The sequence below is a fragment of the Panthera pardus genome, unplaced genomic scaffold, assembly GCF_024362965.1.
Source record: "Panthera pardus isolate Hobbes unplaced genomic scaffold, ASM2436296v1 HiC_scaffold_21, whole genome shotgun sequence".
NCBI lineage: Eukaryota > Metazoa > Chordata > Mammalia > Carnivora > Felidae > Panthera > Panthera pardus.
Genome location: NW_026526777.1, coordinates 68,959,161 through 68,978,350, shown reverse-complemented (window position 1 = coordinate 68,978,350; position 19,190 = coordinate 68,959,161). Strand labels below are relative to the sequence as shown.

The following is a 19,190-nucleotide window of genomic DNA, read 5'->3' as shown; positions in this document are numbered from 1 at the left end:
CCATAGATTTTAAAGGCTGCTGTAGGTCCCGTAATCAATCATGAACTCAGATGTAAACAGATCGCTAAAATTAAAATTTCCCATACTGAGGGAGAAATGACAGAATAAACAGGACACCTGTGTCCTCTGAGAGAATGACGTACCGTTATGTGTGCAGGAAAGGAAGGGCTCAGACGTCAGTAGGGGTCTCGGTGCAGCCCTGGCTGGGCTTTGTATCGAGGCCAATGAATGTCTGAGGCTCAGTTCCTCCATTTACGATTTGGTGACGTTAGCGTCGACCTCGAGAAGTCATTGATAGGAGTAACGCAGGTAAAGTCCCCGGCGAGTGTCAGCGCTCAGTAAGGGATCCTGATTATTGGCCGTTATGACTATTTCATATCTAAAAAATCTATTTCATATCACAGCTAACTATGAAGTTAACTTTATGCACAAAGGTGTTGACCTGGGTTCCGTCCAGTCAGAAATGCCCTAACTGACCTCCCAAGGGAGCAGCTACATAAACGAAGCTTCCTCTGCTGGCTGGGGTACCTTGTGGCCATTAACATGTTTACGAAGTTTACAGAATACGTGGAAAAGCGCTCACAGCAAGAGGCTGGGTGAGAAACTGCTTTTGTGGCGTGTTGACAGCCTTGTAAGGGAACGATGGGACCACGGTTCAACGAGAGACCACGAGAGACACTGAAATCGAGACACTTGTTATAGGTCCTGGAGGGAGTGCTGGGCATGTGTCCAGGGGCTGCGTGGGCAGGTTGAAGCAGGAGCAGGCAGGGAGAGGTAGGACCCAGGGCCCATGGGCGGAGGGACTTGGGGTTCCCGGGCTAGGGCCAGATGAGTCTACTCAAACCCAAATAGTGGGGTTTGGGGGCGCCCCACGGGGGTCCCATCCAAGGGGTGCACACGGCACAGGGGTCTGGGAGGCGGGGTAGACGCTGATCACAGGCTGGTGGGGAAGTGCTACCAGGAGCTTGAACCTGCTCTTGACTCTGTGGGCTGCTGTCCGGGCCGGCGCTGGTGTGGGCTGCCGTGGCGGCTGGCTTCATGTCCCCGCAGGCTGTTAGGCGGAACAAAACGGATGCTGAGGCACCAACCACGGAGTCACTGAGCTAACCTGTTGACAGTGTGTCCTGTTGAGACGAACTTCGTCCAGCACGAGACCTTGGGGAAATCGCTTCTCGTGTCTGAGGCTCAGTTTCCAAACCCAGGAAGTGACTTGCTTACAGGGTCGCTATAAAGCAGAAATACACAGTGGCCGGCACACAGCAGCGTTGCCCCCGACGAAAGTTAATTTTCCTTCCAGAGAGAGAAGCCTCCAAATCACATATTGCTGTTTATGTAATTAGCCGCTATAGACTGCTCTTTGCAAACTTTTAATCTACAACTTCCACTTAGAATAAAAGCTCTTTTTTTTTAAGCAAAAACAAGTTCTTTAAAAATTCTTATTAAAAGCAATTGTAGATGTTTTCATGGCAATATTAAAATACTTTCATGCAACAATTGCAAATATGTAAAATTGTACAGAAATATACAAACTAGCTGAAGGTACAGAGAGGAAACTTATTTTTCCCAACTCCCCAGAGGGAACAGGAAAGGGGACATTTATTAAACAATAGTCTGCAGCCACGTGACGTGCATTGTCTTACTTATTTAAAGCTTTTGGCCATTTTCTTCTTCGTTTTTTAGCAAATGAGAAAACTTCGGCTCAGAGATAGCAAGCAACTTGCCTAAGATCACACAGCAGTGAAACCTGATTGAACCCTGAGGCTATTTGACTTCAAAGCATGGACTCTTTCCTCTGCCAGTTTTGGGAACCAGCCCGTAAAAGGCGTGTCGTTAGGGCCTCGCCCCGATTTCCTGCCCCTTCTTCTCCTTCTCCTGGGCCTCTAGCTGTGTGCGCCCTCAGAATGGCAGGGTTTCCAAGGCAAAGCTGAAGCTGGAACTTAACATCCTCTGGTGCGTGGGGTTGCGTGCGCTCCCTAGGACTGAACTGTGTGATTTAATGCACTTGGGAGTTTATGTGTTTGCTTGCTCGTTTTTGGCCAGCGGAGGAGGGAGGATCCAGGGACCGAGATGGGTGGGAGAGCTGGGGAGGAGGACTACGCGGCTCCCTGGTGGGCCCTTGTCATCTGTATTTGTTCGTTTTTGGATCCCAACGTTGGAGCCCTCTTGGCGTATTCGGGACTTCCATGGCGTGAGTTGAGAATGCGGGCAATTGTTGTCCTCGCCTTCTTGCGGCCCCGGGTGCAGCGTGTGACCGGGGCCCGGCCTTCAGAACAACCCAGCAAGGACTCGGAGTTGGGGGCTGGTGGGCAGGGGGAGGCTTGTTCCAGAAGCTGAAAGGTCAGTGTCCCTGATGGACCTTGTCAATATCCGGGAACTGTTGGCATCTCTTTGGGGCCAAGAAGCAGCGCGACCCAGTTGGAGAGGGGGCCGTCCTTCCTCTCGGTTCCCAGGACCCGGGGAGCAAGGCCCGGCTGGTACCCTGAGAAGTCCGGCTTCGGAGAGAAAGTCTTGGTCTCAGCATCGTCCTGGAGGGCGCTGGCCTTGGAAGGGCCAGGAGCAGACGGCACCTGTGAGATGCCCCCCCAGGGCGTCCACAGAGACCGGGGCCGGGGGGGGGGGTTCCTCACAAGGCCGGCCTCTGAATACACGGTGGGAAAAGGGCCGTGGTGATTTGGGACAGACGGGGCTGTGATACGCGGGTGACCCACGCGGTCCCGAGGTCTCGACGCCTCCACCAAAGAGTGTGGGCTCGAAGCAGTAAAGACCCAGTTCACATCCACCTCCAGCACAAGCCAGGTGCGTCAGTGACACGGCACAGGAGTGGGGCCACGGTGTCTGCACCTGTGAAATCAAACCTTATCTGCTGTTTGCAGAGGTAGCATGAATAAGTGAGTCTCTAAGAGCAGCACAGTCTCGGCGGGGGAGCTGGGGATTCAGTACTGGTTATATCTGTACCGCGGAAAACACTGCCTTAGCCAGTGCCAGGAAGGTGAGAGGCATCCACGGCAGAGTTTTGATTTCCTTATGATTGCCTCTTACACGTTAAAAACATTTTTTTAACGTTTATTTATTTTTGAGAGAGAGAGAGAGAGAGAGAGAGAGAGACCAAGTGTGGATAGGGGAGGGGCAGAGAGAGAGGGAGACACAGAATCCGAAGCAGGCTCCGGGCTCCGAGCCCGAGGCGGGGCTCGAACCCACAAACTCTGAGATCGTGACCTGAGCCGAAGTCGGACGCTTAACCGACTGAGCCATCCAGGCGCCCCTAAAAGCGACCCTTTTCAGGTGTACAGTTCAAGAGTTTTTAGTTTATTTACAAAGTTGTACAACCATCTCATGTTTTTTAATAGATTACCCGGGGCGTCACTCTCTCTGGGGTCCAGTGTGGGACAGACGCATGGGGTCACAGGCCTCTGGTGCCGCACGCGAAGGCAGACCGGCCGTGCTGGCCCATCGTGTCTGCCTTTGGAAACCACCTTTCCAGCTTGTTCTTTGCAGGCCCAGCGGGTCCCCCTCCTGGACGTTGCAGAGTTCGCTTCTGTTGCTCTGCGTAAAGCATATCTCAACAGAGAGAGAGCTTTGTAATTTACGTAATGGAGACAAACTGTCACTGGAAGCAGCTTTTGATTTTAAAGGGGAGGGTGGTCCCGAGATGATGGCGGTAGGTTCTGAGAGGTTCCCTCCTGTGGCAGGGGCTGGGGGCGGGGGGATGCGAGGAAGAGCCGGGTGGTGCATCTCTCAGCAGAGCCATGGCGCGTGGGGCGTGGACACGGGCTGAGGGGAGGGCTGAACCGCTCCGCTAGCAAAGTGGGGTAAGTTTCCAGAAGATAAGTAAGCCGAACAAGACGGTAGGAGGCTCCCATTGAAGAGAAAGCGGCCAAAGGAATTCTGAGAATAAGGGTGACGTATCTGTTGCTAAGTAGTTTGTTACTTCAGTGTAAACCCAACGTCCATTTCCCCTGGGGTGAACACGGGTGCGCACGGATGCCTGTATGAGTGGATGTGCACGTACGTGTGTGCATGTGCACGTGCCTCCGTACGACTGAGCGTGAACGAACGTGTGTGCGTGTGAGTCAAGGCAAGACGCGAGGATCCGCGTCTGGCAGGACGTGGTGTGGAAGGGGGTGGGAGACCCAGGAAAGCAAGAAGATTCCTAAACTAAACCCTTTCAGCCAAACGGGGTGGGCTCACCGGCCCCGGAGAGCCTGGACGGTACACGGCCCTCCCCTGCGTTCGTCTTCCCGTTAATCTCGGCGGGCACAGTGCTTCAGCTGACATTGGGTCGTGGGATGTGGACTCACGTGTGCGTTTTGATGGCCCAGAGAAGAGCGTGGGAGACGAGCAGGAAGGAGCCTGTTCCTCCTGCCAAACCACAGGCGCACCTGTCCACACAGCCTGATGCCTGGGGCCGCTTGCACCCGATTCGGGCACAGCTGACCCGCCCCACAGGCTGTGTGGACGGCAAAGCCTGGCAAAGTTCCTCGGCAGCCCTTCGAGGGAGAGTTGGCCTGTTTCTGCCTCAGAGGCCAAACAGCCTCGTGGGAATACGTCAGCCTCTGGGTCAAGGTTTAAAGAAAAACGTCTTACTATGTGGCCCCATAACCCCGAGGTGAGGTTACACTGTTCATCTCCAGAGAAAACAGCAAATCCAAAGTAAGTACAAGAATGCCTTAAAAAAAAGCTTTGGTCAGAGACTTTCTTTTCTTTTTTTTTTTTTTTCTTTTTTTTTATTTTGAGAGAGATAGAGAGTGAGCAGGGGAGGAGCAAAGAAAGAGAGAGAGAGAGAGAGAGAGAGACCCAACCAGGTTCCGCACTGGCAGCGCAGAGCCTGATGTGAGGCTTGAGCTCACGAACCGTGATTATCACGACCTGAGCCGAAAACAGAGTCCGACGCTTAACCAGCTGAGGCCCCCCCAGTGCCCCTTGTGTCAGAGAAATTTCTTAATCTTGTTCTTTCTACTGCCAGAAGCAGCCTGGTAGAGGCAAAGGGCACGGGTGTGGGGCCGGTCGAGGGTCGCAGGCCTGCACCCTGGCTCTTTAACACACTGGTTTCGTGACCTCGAGCAATGTGCTCGACAGAGACACGTGCCTCCTGGTTTGTCAGCCGGCGACTGAGGCCCACGTCACGGGGCAGGTGTAAAGGCTGGAGGGTGTGACGATGCTCCTGGAAAGTGGTCGGTGCCCCCCCCCGCCCCGCCCCAGCGTATTGCTGTATTTGGGGCATTTGCACCGGCAAGCATCCTGAGGTCTCTCTTCACTGCTCAACAGTAGTAACTGCGTGGACGGGCCCAGCCAGGAGACGAGGGCCGGCCGAGGGAACACGCTTGGGTCCACTCAGAGTCTCCACGTTAGTCTAGTGGGGAGGGGATTGGACCCGCCTGTCTCCCTAGGATCCCCCACCTTCTGAGCCCCAAGTCCCGTGTCAGGGCCTCAGTGTGTGTGTGCGGAGAGGAGGCCGAGGCGGTCAGGGGCTTTAGGCCAGACCTGGCGGGGGGGTGGGGGGTGGGGTCGGGGCAGCGGCCCCACGGAGGAAAGGTCCAGGCTGAGCTCTGGAGATGCTTTAGGACAAACACCTTCCCCCCCTTGGGAAGTGGTTTGCTGGATATGTGACGCGACTACGGGATTCCCGCTTGAGCCCGGCAGTGCCCCCCACCTGGTCCCACAGAGGAACCACCCGCCTACCGCATGGAGAGCACGTCACAGACGGAAATGAGCCCACAGCTCAGCCACCAATGTGGCCTCGAGGTCTGGCCTCTTGGACCGGACTACGTGGCGGGACTCGGGCGCCCACCGCGCTGTCTCCCGCTTGGCCGCCAACCGGCAGCTCCCGGGAGCGCAGGATCAGGGGAATCGCAGCCTCCTGGGTCAAGTTCAAAGTCCCCTTCGGCCTGGAGAAAATCGTTGTCACCGTAACGCCGCTGGTCCCACCAAGGGCAGAGCTCTTGGTGAGCACCAGGGGTCTTGCGCAGACCTCATCCTCCAAAGGCTGGATCTCAAAACGGAGGCGCTAGGGTGTTAAATCACTTGCCCAAGACACAGCGGTCAGGTGTTCCCCTGAGCCCCCTGTGCTGGCTGTGCTCGCCTCCAGGCCCCTCCCCTGGAGGCTCTGACCGGGCGGGTCCGGGCCGGTTGGTGGGATTTGGGATTTGATAGGTGATTCCTGTCACCAGAGAGGTTGGGAAATGCAGGAAGTCCTCAACCCCCTCCCCCACGGCCTCAAACTGTGACATGTGGAGGCTGAAGGCAGACTTGCACAGGACGAGGCCAACAGGCCTCTGAGGACACCGTCCCTTGTGAGCTCCAACGTGAGGAGGTGGGAAAACCCAGTGAGAACAGCTCCCTTTCCCCTGGGCCCGACTTGACTCCTCGGGGACAGAAGACACGGCTGGTAACCAGGACCGGGGGACGGCACTGAATTAGCATAACCAGCTGCTGTAGCCGAGATGGGAAAACCAGCCAGAATGAGCTGATGACCGACAGAGGGGGACTTCTCCGGCTGCAAGGCCATCGTGCCTCAGTGCCCCAGACACCTGCAGATGCGAGGTCACCAAGCCGCAGGCCACAAATGTCAGCCAGCCGTGTGGCCTGAGTGGCTCGCGGGGTGTCCATCCTACAGAGTGAGTGTCCCTCCTCCCAGCTGCTGGAGATGTGCTACAGAAGGCCCGCATGTCCATGGCAAAGACAGGGACAAAGAATTTAGAAAAGCCCTTAATTTACAGCAAAACTGACAAGAAGTCTTTTGCGTTGAGACATTTCAAGGATTAAAACAAAATCATAAAGCATTTATCTCCAGGCAGAAAGCCTTTCAGAAACAGAATCGAAAAGAAAAAGGCAGGGACCCAAGGGAGACTTTGTCTAATGTTCTGAACGGGCAGGCAAAAGAAGAGGGGGAAAAAAAAAACACAGAAAGACCAGAAAAGAAAAAGAGAAAAGAATAAACAAAAACAATAGCAAAATAATTTAAAAACAGAACAAACTTTTCTGATTGTCTAGGATGAGAATCCTTTGGTCCTGTTACCACCCAGAGAGTCTTTTCTGCTGGTGCGTGACGGCCAGAAGAATCCTTTCTCAGAAGTATCTGTTCGGATCAGGTCCAAATGTGCACAACGGAAATCAACAGAGAAGCAAAAGTGGCTTCCACAAGATAGTTCTCTCCATCATAAGAGAAGTCAGAGGGAGGTTGTCCGGAGCTAAAGTGGCCATTCAGAGTCTTGAAGACCTAGGCTCCAGGCTCCCTCTTCCCACCTGCCCTTCCTTCGGCATTTGTTTTCTGCCCCAAGAAGGTTGCTCAGCCTCCGGCCATCACGCCCACAGTCTAGTCTGCAAGAGTGAGAGAGAAGGTGGCAAAGCGTGAAGTCGTGTGTCTCACTTCGGATCGCGTCTCACCGACCAGCGCTTACCCCGTGGCCGCCGTTAACTGCAAAGGGACAGAGGAAACTGGTCTTTGGCACAAGTGCCCGACTAAAAACAAGGGATTCTACATCTGAGGCAGGAGGGGCCCACGGGGAGTCGAGTGGCACACCGTGGTTCTCACCACGAGACGTGACGCCCTAGCCACAAGGAAGCGGCCTCTCGCTCTGGGTTAGGCAACCAACGGGATGCGGAATAAGCCTTTCCTTTCGTGCTGTGCCCCCTCCCCTAAAGCGGGGAGCCCTCTCTTGACCCCCTCAACCGTTCCACCCCAACAAAGCTCCAGGCAGGCGCCCCAGGAAAGCTCTTGCCGCTCTGGGAGGTTGCCCATGCCGCCAAGTCTCACCCGCATCTCGCGACTGACCGTGACCGCCATGGGGGCGGCGGGCTTCACTTTGCCGTGTCACTCAGAAGCGGGCCGGGGAGAGCTTCCGTGCAGAGCCCATGTGGGCCCAGATCCCCAAATAAGACTCTGCCCACGTAAGCCTGCAAGCGGCCCCTTTCTCCCCCCGCTTCACCCCTCCTGCCCAGCTCTGCCGCGTCTGTGCAGCTGTCAGTCTGCTAGCAAGCGGGCAGGGCATGCACGGAAAGGGATAATTTATTCCCCTTCCCTAGCAGCTGCGGGGGTCACCTCCCCGGGGACAGACGCTCGCTTCCTGTACAGACAGAAAGAGGCAAAATCTGGCATCCTAACGAGCGGCCAGCTGGGGCTTCACGCCTGACGCTCTCGGGGAGGAGGAAGGGGGAGGCTCTCGTCCCGATGCGTGCGCGCGCCGCGGGGGGATGCTGGCTGGCTGCTGGGACCCGTGAGAGCCGGTGCCGCAGGCCCCGGATGCTTCCGGAGACCATCAGAGAGGGACTAGGCTTCGAAGATGAGAAGATTAGAAGGTTCGCTTTGGGGGGCGTCTGGGGGACTCGGTTAAGCGTCCGACTTCAGCTCAGGTCATGATCTCACGGTCTCTGGATTCAAGCCCCACGTCGGGCTCTGTGCTGACAGCTCAGAGCCCGGAGCCTGCTTCGGATTCTGTGTCCTCCCTCTCTCTCTGCCCCTCCCCTGCTGGCACTGTCTCTCTCTCTCTCAAAAATAAATAAAACAGTAAAAAAGAAGAAGAAGAAAAAGGGGGAGGAGGAGGAGGAGGAGGAGGAGGAGGAGGAGGAGGAGGAGGAGAGGGAGAAAGTTTGCTTTCGTTGTTGTTTAGTCTCAATTTTTATTTTTCTAATAAAGTTCGCCTATTTGGTTCCTGTAGCCATTTTCCCCATTGCCCTTGGCCACCCAATACTACAACCCTGTGGTGGTTCTATCAGATTCAGACCCGTGGGCAGACGTCACGAGAACAACTTCCTCGTGGCAAGTCTCCATCCAGACCAATTCTTCTACAAGGCTCATAGTGGCCAGAAGGAAAAAATGAATTAATTGCTCACAAGATCATCTAACTCCTTCTGGAACTGAGACCTTAAAGGAGTTTCTGCTAGGGTTCTTCATAAGGCGGCCTTTGTGCCACAGTGAACAAGGTAATAGGATATTCTCCTGATTAGGATTGCCATTTCTAGCCAATACAAATACAGAAGACCAGTGAAATTTAAACTTCACATAAGCAGTAAATAATTTTTTTAATGTTTATTTTTGAGAGGGAGAGAGAGAGAGAGTGCAAGCAGGGGAGGGGCAGAGAGAGAGGGAGACACAGAATTCGAAGCCGGCTCCAGGCTCTGAGCTGTCAGCACAGAGCCTGATGGGGATCAAACCCATGAAACATGGGATCATGATCTGGGCCAAAGAAGGACGCTTAACTGACTGAGAGCCTCCCCAGGTGTCCCCCCAAAATTAAAATTTTAGAACGTTGATGTTCATCTGAGATTCAGATTGAACTGGGGTTTGCATATTTTATCTGGCAGCCTGACTTAGGACAAATTCAGCATCGAGGCTCGTAACGCTGCTTTCATTCTGTTCCTGTGCCATCTGATTTCCAGCCAGGCTACGTGCACAGTCAGGAAATCAGGCTGTTCCACCCGGCTTGCGACACTGTTCCCTGTAGTCACTTCTCACAGCTCAGGAACAACCCTCTTCAGCTCCTCTGAACTCTCTGGCGAGGAGATCTGGCTCCGTCTCTCAGGTGCTAGGCTTGGATTGCTGTGTACAAGATGAGAACATGAGGCTTCACCGCCCTGCTCAGGCAAGCTTCCCTTCTCCGCAGCCTCCCGAGAGAGTTTCAGGGTCAATTCTGACCCCATCCACAGTCAGGGTTTACGTCACTGTGACCAGGCCAATCCTGTTCGCCAGCCGAGCCAGTCACATTTCCTTTGTGGCAGAACTTTTTGGGAGTTTTCTGGGGGGGATGTTAGTAATGGTCTTTTTCACTTAGTTTTTAAGGTGTTTATCACTAACTCGTCCCAATTGTGTAAATCCTTCGATACACTCGGCCACGCCGGGCCTTCCATCAACGTCATCTTCTGGATGACACCCTTCCCCCCTCCCACCTGCTCCCATGTGAAGTGGTTCATCTACTGTCCAGCCTCACCTGGGGTGGCCCTCGCCGGCCGCTGGGGACCGTCCCTCCCCTCTCGTGCTGCATCACCTGCTCCCTGGAGGCAGCGACTCCTAGTTCTCGGGTTCGCTCCCTCGTGTTGATGGAGCAGACCCCTCCCAGCCCTCCATACCTGCTGGTCGGATGGGCCACGAGAACCACGTGTGGGATGAAGACCAGAGCCTCGGAGGGTGGCCGTGCTCTGGACTTGGCTTCGCGTGCGTTGTGGTTCCTGAGACAAGGTCTGGACCCCGTCTCCCTGCCCCCACCTGCAGCCCCTCACCCTCCACGTGAGCTGTCGGGGTGAACAGCACCGGTGAGCTACCTGACGAGCGGCCCCGGTTTGCGGGTCCCCTGCGTCCCGTGGGCTGGGTGCGGCCCAGGGACACCCAGGTGCTGTGCTGTAGGACCCACCAGCGAGAGTGACGGGTGGGGGAGCGCGTGGCATGCTTGCTTTGTGCTTTCTTCTTCACTAGCGATTAATTAAATACAGTGCCATCTACCAACTGGAAAGGGATGGTTCTCAAAGGGGGCAGATTCATTTTCTGTCTCCAGAGTGTTCTGTTTTCTGATTCACACGGTCATTCTTCTCCGTCATTCACTGCTCCACCCGACAGAATAAACATCGTGCAGGATGAACTCTCATGGACGCCCCTCTCGTGCACGCTGGAGACAAGCGCCAGGCGCCCCTGGTCTGACCAGAGGTCATGGCAGGACCACAACCGTGATGCTTTGTGGCCCAAGCTATCCATGTGGATCAAAGTCCATTTGTTCGAGGGCAGAAGGGGCTTCCCTCCCCGCGATGACACATGGGTCGTGAAAGACCAAGGAATCCAAACGCCTCTCTTATCCTGGACTCTCGTGGTAAGAGCGAGGAGTGCCCACCTCCGATCCCACTGTTCGGCAATTACTTGGTCACGACTTTGCTCCCTGCTAGAAAGCGTGCACCTCTGAGACCATCTTATTAATTTCCACAGCCTGAGAAAGTGCCAGGATGCTGGAAAGACAGTCCGTATCTAGAAAGTTGTTTCTAAACAACAAAATCTGTTGTTGGCCGATTTCACAGGTAACTGTTTGTTATTTAATGACAGTGATAGCTTGCTTTTGAATTGTACTTTATAATTTTCAAAGTAGGTTCACATACATGATCTGATTTGCTTCTCGGAGCTGACTGTGCAGGAGGCAGGGCAAGTGTTAAATAGAGCTTATCCAGAAAATTCCATCACTTCCTCCTCCACTTTGGAGAGATGATAAAGCCTGAGTAATACTAATACTGGTTATTGTGTGATGAGAAACCACGGGGACCAGTGTGTGCTTCATCAGAATCCTTTTGTGGGATTCTAGAAAAACAAATTCTAGGTGGCCTCGGAATTCCTCCTAATCATCTGTAGCTGTGAACAGATGGCCTTGTTCCCCGAGTCAGGATGGCAAAACTCAGGCACACATGTGCAAAATTACTCTTGAGGCTATAAACTCAGCAGCAAGGACAGAAGGTTGGAGAACAAATCTATGTTATCTTTCAGGGTGTGAGCCACGACAGCTCGGGCTTCTGCTGCATCACTGGTCCCTCTGCTTTGGGGTCCACCATCTGGACCCTAGGAAGGACCGCACTGGAGTGGAGAGAACCCCAGGGTAGCCGCTGAGCTTGGAGGAAGCTGTCTTTATCCCCGTGTGTGGAGAGAAGCTATAAAACTATGATTCTGGGGGCGTCTGGGGGCTCAGTCAGTTAAGCATCTGACTTCGACTCGGGTCATGATCTCACCGCTGGTGAGTTTGAGCCCCATGTCCGCTCTGTGCTGACAGCTCAGAGCCTGGAGCTTCTGTGTCTCCCTCTCCGCCCCTCCCCTGCTCGGGCGCGCGCTCTCTCTCTCCCAAATCAAAATAAATAAACGTTAAAAAATTAAAACTATGGTTCTGGGAACGGGGGAGCAAACAGCAAAGGTAGTCTGAGAACAGGCCTTTGTGCGTCTTTTCCTGCACGCTGCGCCCCCATTCTTCTGACACCTCTGACTCCTTTGAAGAAACCCTTTTGCTCGGGGAGGTTCTGGCCAGGAAAACCCGCTGGCAGCTGGGGGACCACGTCCAGGGCAAGCAGGGGACCTGGCGTGGCCGGCGAGGGTCTCCCACCTCCCTCTCGGCAGAGACTGGCTCGTGGGAGCACAGACGATTCGAGTCTCTGCGGACTCAGCGGAGGCCCTCGGGAGAGGCGATTAGAAGGAGACTAGGAGCGCGGGGCTGGGGGGGCTCACCGCGGCCTGTCCGGGGTGAGGCCCAGCAGGAGGAAAGCAGAAGAGAGAGGAGACACGGGCTCAGTGTGCTTGACCTCCTTCCGTCCCCGGGCACGGCTGCACCTGCTCTCAATGCTACTGACTTTGGCCTTTGCAGTGACGTCGGCTGATCCGTACGTAGTGAGCGGAGAGCTCGTCCTTGGGTTCACGCGTCTGCGCGGGCGTGGGGAGGACAACGTGGGCATGTACGTGCACGGGGAGGACGTCGTGCGTGGGGACGACGACGTGCGTGGGGACGACGACGTGAGGGCGCAAGGGCCTGGGAAGGATGGCGTGGGCGTGCACGAGCGTGGGGAAGGCCGCCGGGGAGTGTTACTCGTTGGGGAGGCAGGTGCGGGCCAGACCGAAGGAGAAAGATCGACGCGGGTGGGTTGTCAGGAGGTGTGGCCGGGAAAGCAGAGGTAAAACCTGGCCGCAGTCGCCGTGTTTGGGTCCAGGGAGCACTCTGTGATCAGGCCCTGAGAAGCACCTCGGGACCGTGTACGTCGACTTGGTACAAGTTATATGGTTGACGCACTTCCTTCGGGGTAGAAGAGGTGAAGAGGAGGGGAGTTGACTCCCTGCCTGGGTGTCCGGCTCACCGATAGGCCTCAGAGGATCCGTGAGCCTCCAGGGCTATGTGCAAACACTGCGTGTACGTTCGTTTTTCTGAGCAGAGGGTCCTATGCTCCAGCAGGAAGATGCGCAGAGGGGAGGTGGTTGGACCTGAGCGGACACCCGTCCCACCCCTCCCGCCCTCCGCGCCCCTGGAAGCGGGGGTGAGCCAGGGCCTGCCTGTCTGAGAGACGGGCGCCGTGGTGGGGCTGCCCTAACTCGGGGAGGCAGACGGCCTCCGAGAAGCAGGGACGGGAAGGTGGGCCCACAGCCCGGAGAATGAGGCGTGAAGCGGGTGGCCCCGCAGACGGGCCGCGATCTGTGCTCTGGGTCGCAGGGGCTCGCTGGTTCCCGGGTCAGGTACCCCTAGCGCCCGAAGCCTGGTTCCGCCTCTGCCTCGCCACCTGTGACCCGCTCCGAGCTCTCTGCATTTCCCTCCTCTCTCTTTTCTTAAAAAGGGACCAAGTGAGGGCTCCCGTGGTTATTTCCTTTCTTCTGCTAACGTTGGACATAGCCGGTGTTTTTTTCTGGCTCCTTGAGATGCAAAGTTAGGTTGTTACTTGAGGTCTCCGTTCCTGTTTCATGTGGGCGTTTGTCCCAGTAAACCTCCCTCTTCGGGTTGCCAGTTGCCGCATCAGTGGTTTTCTTTTCTTTTGTGTCCAGGTATCTTCTGTTTCCCCTTTTGGTTTCTTCTTTGATCCCACCATCGCTCAAGAGCCTGCGGTTTAATTTCCACCTATTTGTAATTCCCATCCTTCCCTACGCTGTTGACTTCTAGTTTAGTCCCTTGTGGTCAGGAGATTGGTGGGGTCTCAATCTTCCTCCGTGTCAGAGATTTTTTTTTTTTTAATGTTTATGTATTTTTGAGAGAGACAGAGTGTGGGCAGGGCAGGGGCAGAGAGAGAGAGAATGAGATGCAGAATCCAAAGCAGGCTCCAGGCTCCGAAGTGTCAGCACAGAGCCCAACACGGGGCTCGAACCCACAAACTGTGAGATCATGACCTGAGCTGAAGTCGGATATTTAACCGACTAAGCCACCCTGGCGACCCTCTCGTGACAATTTTTGACGTAAAGTCGATTTTCTCTGACGTAAGTATTACCACCCTGTTTTCTTGATTTCCATTTGTGTGAAGTATCTCTTCCGTCCCTTTGCTTCTGGCCTTTACACGCCCTTGAATCAACATAAAGTGAACTTCGAGCCCATGGTTGGGTTGTGTGATCTTAACTCATCTTGGTAACCCTGTAAGTAACGCAAATCCTTCTCATTTCCGTTGGAGAGGGAGGCCCCGGTGCTCACAGACTACATGACCTGCTCAGCCCCAGTCTCCCCGTTGGCAAAGCAGGGCTGTTTCCGCAGACCCCCCACCTCTCTCCCTCCCGCCCTTTTCCTCCAGGCACAAGAGGACCTGCCTAGAGGTGGGGCACAGACGCCAGGCGAGGAGTCTGGTCTCAGGCGGAAGGGCCCCAGAAAACCTTGGAAACTGTAGTCTTGGTGGTCACAGGCTGACATGCTTGAGGGTCCTGTGGTTGGTACGTTATCGTGGTTCTGGCACTCAACGGTATTAGGTGGTATTATCTGTCCCTTTCTCCGTATCATTTTATCATTAAGTGATATCACAAGTTAGGTGATCTCCATCCACTATTGGCGGTTGTCGTGGGGGCTCACCATGTATCTCTGCGGGCTGCTATGGCCGCGGGAGACAGCAATTCCGCGTGGGGGAGCTGCCCACAGACGTTAACGTGGCTCAGAGCTCCTCCGCCAGCATTGGGGGGGGGGGGGACAGGGAGTGTGGGGGCGCGTCCACACGGCTTCAGCCTGGCCGCACCTTCCCACGTGCACTCCGGGCCGGGGAGGCTCCAGAACGTTTCCAGGAGGCTTGGAATACTTTTGGAAGGTTTCTTTCTCTGCGGAGGCAACATAGAAAGTTAGAAGGAATGGTTGGGATTTGGACGAGCCAGTGGCTTTCACACAGTTTTGGAACACGATCCACAGTACGAAACGTGTGTGTGTGTGTGTTCACACAAATGCATGTGTGTAACAAGTATTAAACACATAACACTTAACGCACGCTGTGGCCTCCTCAGTACTCCGATGATTCCCTCTAGTCAGATAATTCGTTCCGGTTAGTTCTGACCCACTAAATACAGTTACCACCAGTGAATCCACCCCAGGTCGCGAGTGTGGGTCTCTGCTCCCCTCCACTTCCCCGTCAGGACGGGGCAGGTGGGTGTGACGGGGACGTGCCGTCCGTGCTCACCGGGCGTGCGGGAACTTTCCCAACACAAGCGCAGGGCCTGGCCCAGAGTTGCTGGTTGTTCTTACTCTTCTGCACCCCATCCTGCCCGGTGCTGCGGGAGGCGAGTGAGGTGTGGCCCTGTCGCGCAGGCCTTCACAGGGAGAACGATCTCGGGGCCTCCGTATCCACCGTCAGCCAAACCCGCGTCTGTAAATAATTAAGGGTAAAGACCCAGGAACGGCATTGGACTGGACCCGAAAGAAACTTCCTAGGAGTTCACCCGATGGAAGCAATAACTCAAAAACAGTGGCGAGGAAGGCGAGGGACGGAGCGTAAGCCTGCACTGCACATGCACAGCGGGTCAGAACGGCTGCAGGGCCCGCCTCTGTCGTGGATGCATTTCGGTGCGTCCGGGGGAGGCTCAGGACAAGCTGTGAGGACTTCATCATGACCTGGAAGTGACGGCATGCCGTCGGTCTCCATGGCACGTGTGCGTGTTTTGTACTCGGTCCACACGGTGGATCTGAGGCTCCTGACGGCGCCGGGGGGACCTGGAACCCTTAGTACTGAGAAAAAGGCCTTTGCGGTAAAACGGGGTTCGTCCGAGCCTTGCCACCTTCCAGCCCCCGTGGCCTTCGGCCAGTGGCTTAATCTTGCAAAATGGGGCCGGTGACCGCACCCACGTCACAGCATCTTTGGGAAGTGGATTCAAATACTCAGAACCCTGCACGGCTTCTAGCGACGACTGGATGCTCCAGAGCTGCGTAGACTCTCCCGTGTTCACTGCCCTGTGCGCTCGGGCCCGAACCTTGGAGAGCCAGAGAGAGGAGGGGTCACCGCCACGGATGAGGCTTCCCCTCACACGTTGTTCAGGCTTCCTGGAGGGGGTCGTTTCCATGGTGGGGGAGGCTGGCGGTTTCCCCAGCCTCAGAGAAGGTGGAAACAGCCCAACCCCCCGAAGGAGAACACGCCTGGGTCTCAGCCACACCCGCTCTGCGAGCTCTGCCATCCCCGGCACAGGCGGGGTCACCGTGTCTCATCCCGCTTCTCTGAGGTTGACAGAAACAGACATGAGGCAGGTTCAGGAGCAACTATTTTTGGTGACACAAAGTGGCTGCAATCAGCCTGTCCTTTTTCCTGGAATAATGCTCTGCACGGAACACAGCCCATGGGTCCTGCTCTGGACTTGGCGGTGTCCTCCCACCTGGCGTTGCCCTGCCCCCACCCCTCCTCCTAACACACCTGCCCCGCCCTTGGGGGAAGGGCTCTTCCTGCCCCAGGGGCGGCAGGTTCTGTCCCTAGCCAGACATTTGGCGTCACCGGGGCCCTGCTGACATCCCGCCAGCACCACACATATTGGAGCCCAAATACTTAAAGCTCCTTCCACGTCCGAAACTGCCACCCTGTCCTCCAGTCTGACCCTGCTCCTCCTGTGGGGGGACAGACGTGATGATGAGGGGCCCTCGGGACAGCCACACGCAGCCAGCCTGTTGGGTGTGGAGGGGCCTGGCTCCCAGGCCGCACCTAGAGGTCGGGGTCTTCAGATCCGGCCGCTGTGTCCCAGGTGGACGGTTCTCGATCAGCGACCTGTCCTGGGGAGGTGACTGTCGCCCCGTGACCAGCAGGTGCCGCGTGCTCCCTGGAGATGCGCGAATCAGACCTGTGACCCCGCTGCTTACACCCCACCAGGTGGGTGTGGTGCTGTGGCAGGTGAAATACGGCGCCCCCGCACCTGGGCCGGCCGTGTGACTCGTCTTCACGTGCAGAGCGCGTCAGGCACGCCGCGTGACCGCCACGCCTGGGCCTCAGCACGCTTGCTGTCCCTGCTCCTGTTCTCCAGGAACGTTGCTCAGGAAGATGGCATTCAAGATGCCACGGCCACCCCAGTGACCGAGCGCGGGGGCCCGAGTCGGCCCCGGCAGGACCTGTAGAAGCACCTGCTCAAGCGGGACCCGGAGGAACGGTGAGCGGTCTGAGCCCCCAAGTCTGGAGCTGGTCTGTTCCCCGGCACCTGCAGGCTAGCAGAGAGAAAGTTGAGATTTGGGGCCGCCTGGGAACGGGCCCCAGGGGGTGGGGGGGTTGACGGGCAGGACCGGTTCCAAAATGTCCTTAGTGGTAGGGGCTTCCAGGAAAGCACAGGGAGGGAGAAGGCACCGGCCAGGGCTACGGCATCTCAGGCCAAGCTTCTTCAGGTCCTTCCCGGGGACAAGGAAGCCAGACTTCATTCTCTGTGCCTCTTGGTCACTGGTGCAGGACTGCCGGTGTGAGGGGCACAGAGAAAGGAGAGCCAGTTTCCAGACGTTTCTCGCCTCTTTCCCTGGGGACAGAACTTTGGAAAGGAGCTGCAGGCCCTGTTTGTTGGGAATACACCAGAAGCAGGCAAAGCCGGGAGTGTGGGGAGCCCCTCTGCGCTGGGGCCTGGTGCCCGGGCACAAGTCCCCGCAGGGCACCTGGTGCCCTGTGTGCCTCCGCAAGGGAGTGGGGAGCCAGTGGCAGGCCCTGAAGGGGCCTGGGAGGACGTCCAGAGGCAGGGCTCATGGTCCTGATGAGACTGGAGGCTTTCTGTCTCGTCCCACCCGGGACTCCGTCACTAGGAGACAATGTGGCCGCAGCATGGCCCTGACTTGCATTCTGTGTCCCTTTATGGGGTCATCGGTCAGGTGAGACTGTGAGAGGAGGCCGAGGGAAGGCTCAGGAGCACAGTCCGTTACGCTCCCAGGTGCTGGCGGCGGAGGCTGCGGGCTCACAGGGCCATGTGAGACACCAGGCGGTCAGGAGACAAGACAGGAGCGAAGGAAGCGTCAGGCCGGAGGAAAAGGCAGGCAGGGCTGGTGAACAGCTGAGGACGGGCCGGCCAGTTTGAGGCCCGTGGGCCGGGGGCTACGGGATGTCCCCAGTAGTACGTGGCCCCGGGATGGTCGAGGCAGAGGAGGTCCCCCCCAGCCACGCATGGTCACTCTGCAGATCAAAGGCACGAGGGGGCCTCTGCTGCTCCAAGAACTGGTTCTCTAGAGGGGGCAGTCCCTCCCCAGCCCCAACAGGCTTTAAGATGTCAGAATATCCCACCATACGTCCAGAATATGAGAAATGTTTGTGATACAGCTTCTCAGCAAAAGGCGTCCCACCTATGATTCTTTGCTTCTCTCTTATTCAGTTTATTTCTTTATTTTGAGAGCGAGAGCGAGCAGGGGTAGGGACAGAGAGAGGGAGACAGAGAATCCCAAGCAGGCTTTGAGTGGTCGGCGCACAGCCGGATGCAGGGCTCCAACTCACGAACCGTGACGTCGTGGCCTGAGCCGAAAGCAAGACGCAGACGCTCAGCCGACTGAGCCACCAGGCGCCCCTATGATTCTTTGCTTCTTGAGAGAAACGTCCCGTGATTTATCATTATCGAACTTAAAAACAAAGCGATGGCAAGTGTCCCAGAAAAACTACCTTCACGTGTCAGTTTTAAAACCGTGTTATGTGCTGTTTGTCAGATTAGAAGCTACGTTATAATCAATTTGAATTGAGATGTTTCAAAAGGGTGACTTTGGTTGACACGAGCAGCCAGTGCTCGTCCTACATTTAACTATTTTGAAATCATTTCAGACCTGGAAAAGTCATAGTACAAAGCAGAGCCTCCGAGCTGTCAGCACACAGCCCGACATGGGGCTTGAACCTACGAACCGTGAGATCGTGACCTGAGCCCTGAAGTTGGACACTTAATGGACTGAGCCACCCAGGCGCCCCTCTCACACGCTGAGTTTATGCCTGTTTTTATTACAAGTGAGGTTCGCTCTGATCCTGTGTTCACAGTATCATGTGCCAGATTTACCCATTGTCAAGTTAATGTGGTTGTCTTTTCTGATAAGTATTTGTGGGCAAACACTTTGAAACTGTAAATATCCTGTTTCTCGTGCTTTCTCTCACGGCATTCATCTCTTGTGAGTGGTTCTGGCCTGAAGCGATTCCGCTGTGCTGCTTTCCAAGTGGGGCTTTCCTATTGTCCGTGATACTTTTATGAGTTGGGAAAGCTTCTCCTTCCCCCCATCTATTTATTTGTGTCAGTGTGGATTCATGGGTTCTTTTGTTTTACTGGCTATAATCCATGGTGGTTTTGTGGTTCAGATTGTCCCGTATTTGGCCAGCAGAGCGGCTCC

General features: G+C 55.7%; 1 protein-coding gene and 1 long non-coding RNA gene across 2 annotated transcripts in view; one reads left to right on the top strand and one right to left on the bottom strand.

Annotated features, from left to right (window-relative positions):
* Positions 1–19,190, top strand: part of CNIH3 (cornichon family AMPA receptor auxiliary protein 3) — a 135,007-nt gene that overhangs the window by 110,357 nt on the left and 5,460 nt on the right. The window lies entirely within an intron of this gene.
* Positions 6,710–7,912, bottom strand: LOC109258903 (uncharacterized). The gene is made up of 2 exons (XR_002076479.2): positions 7,754–7,912; positions 6,710–7,414 (listed from the first exon to the last, which is right to left on the bottom strand). It is a non-coding gene; the product is annotated as an uncharacterized LOC109258903 (long non-coding RNA).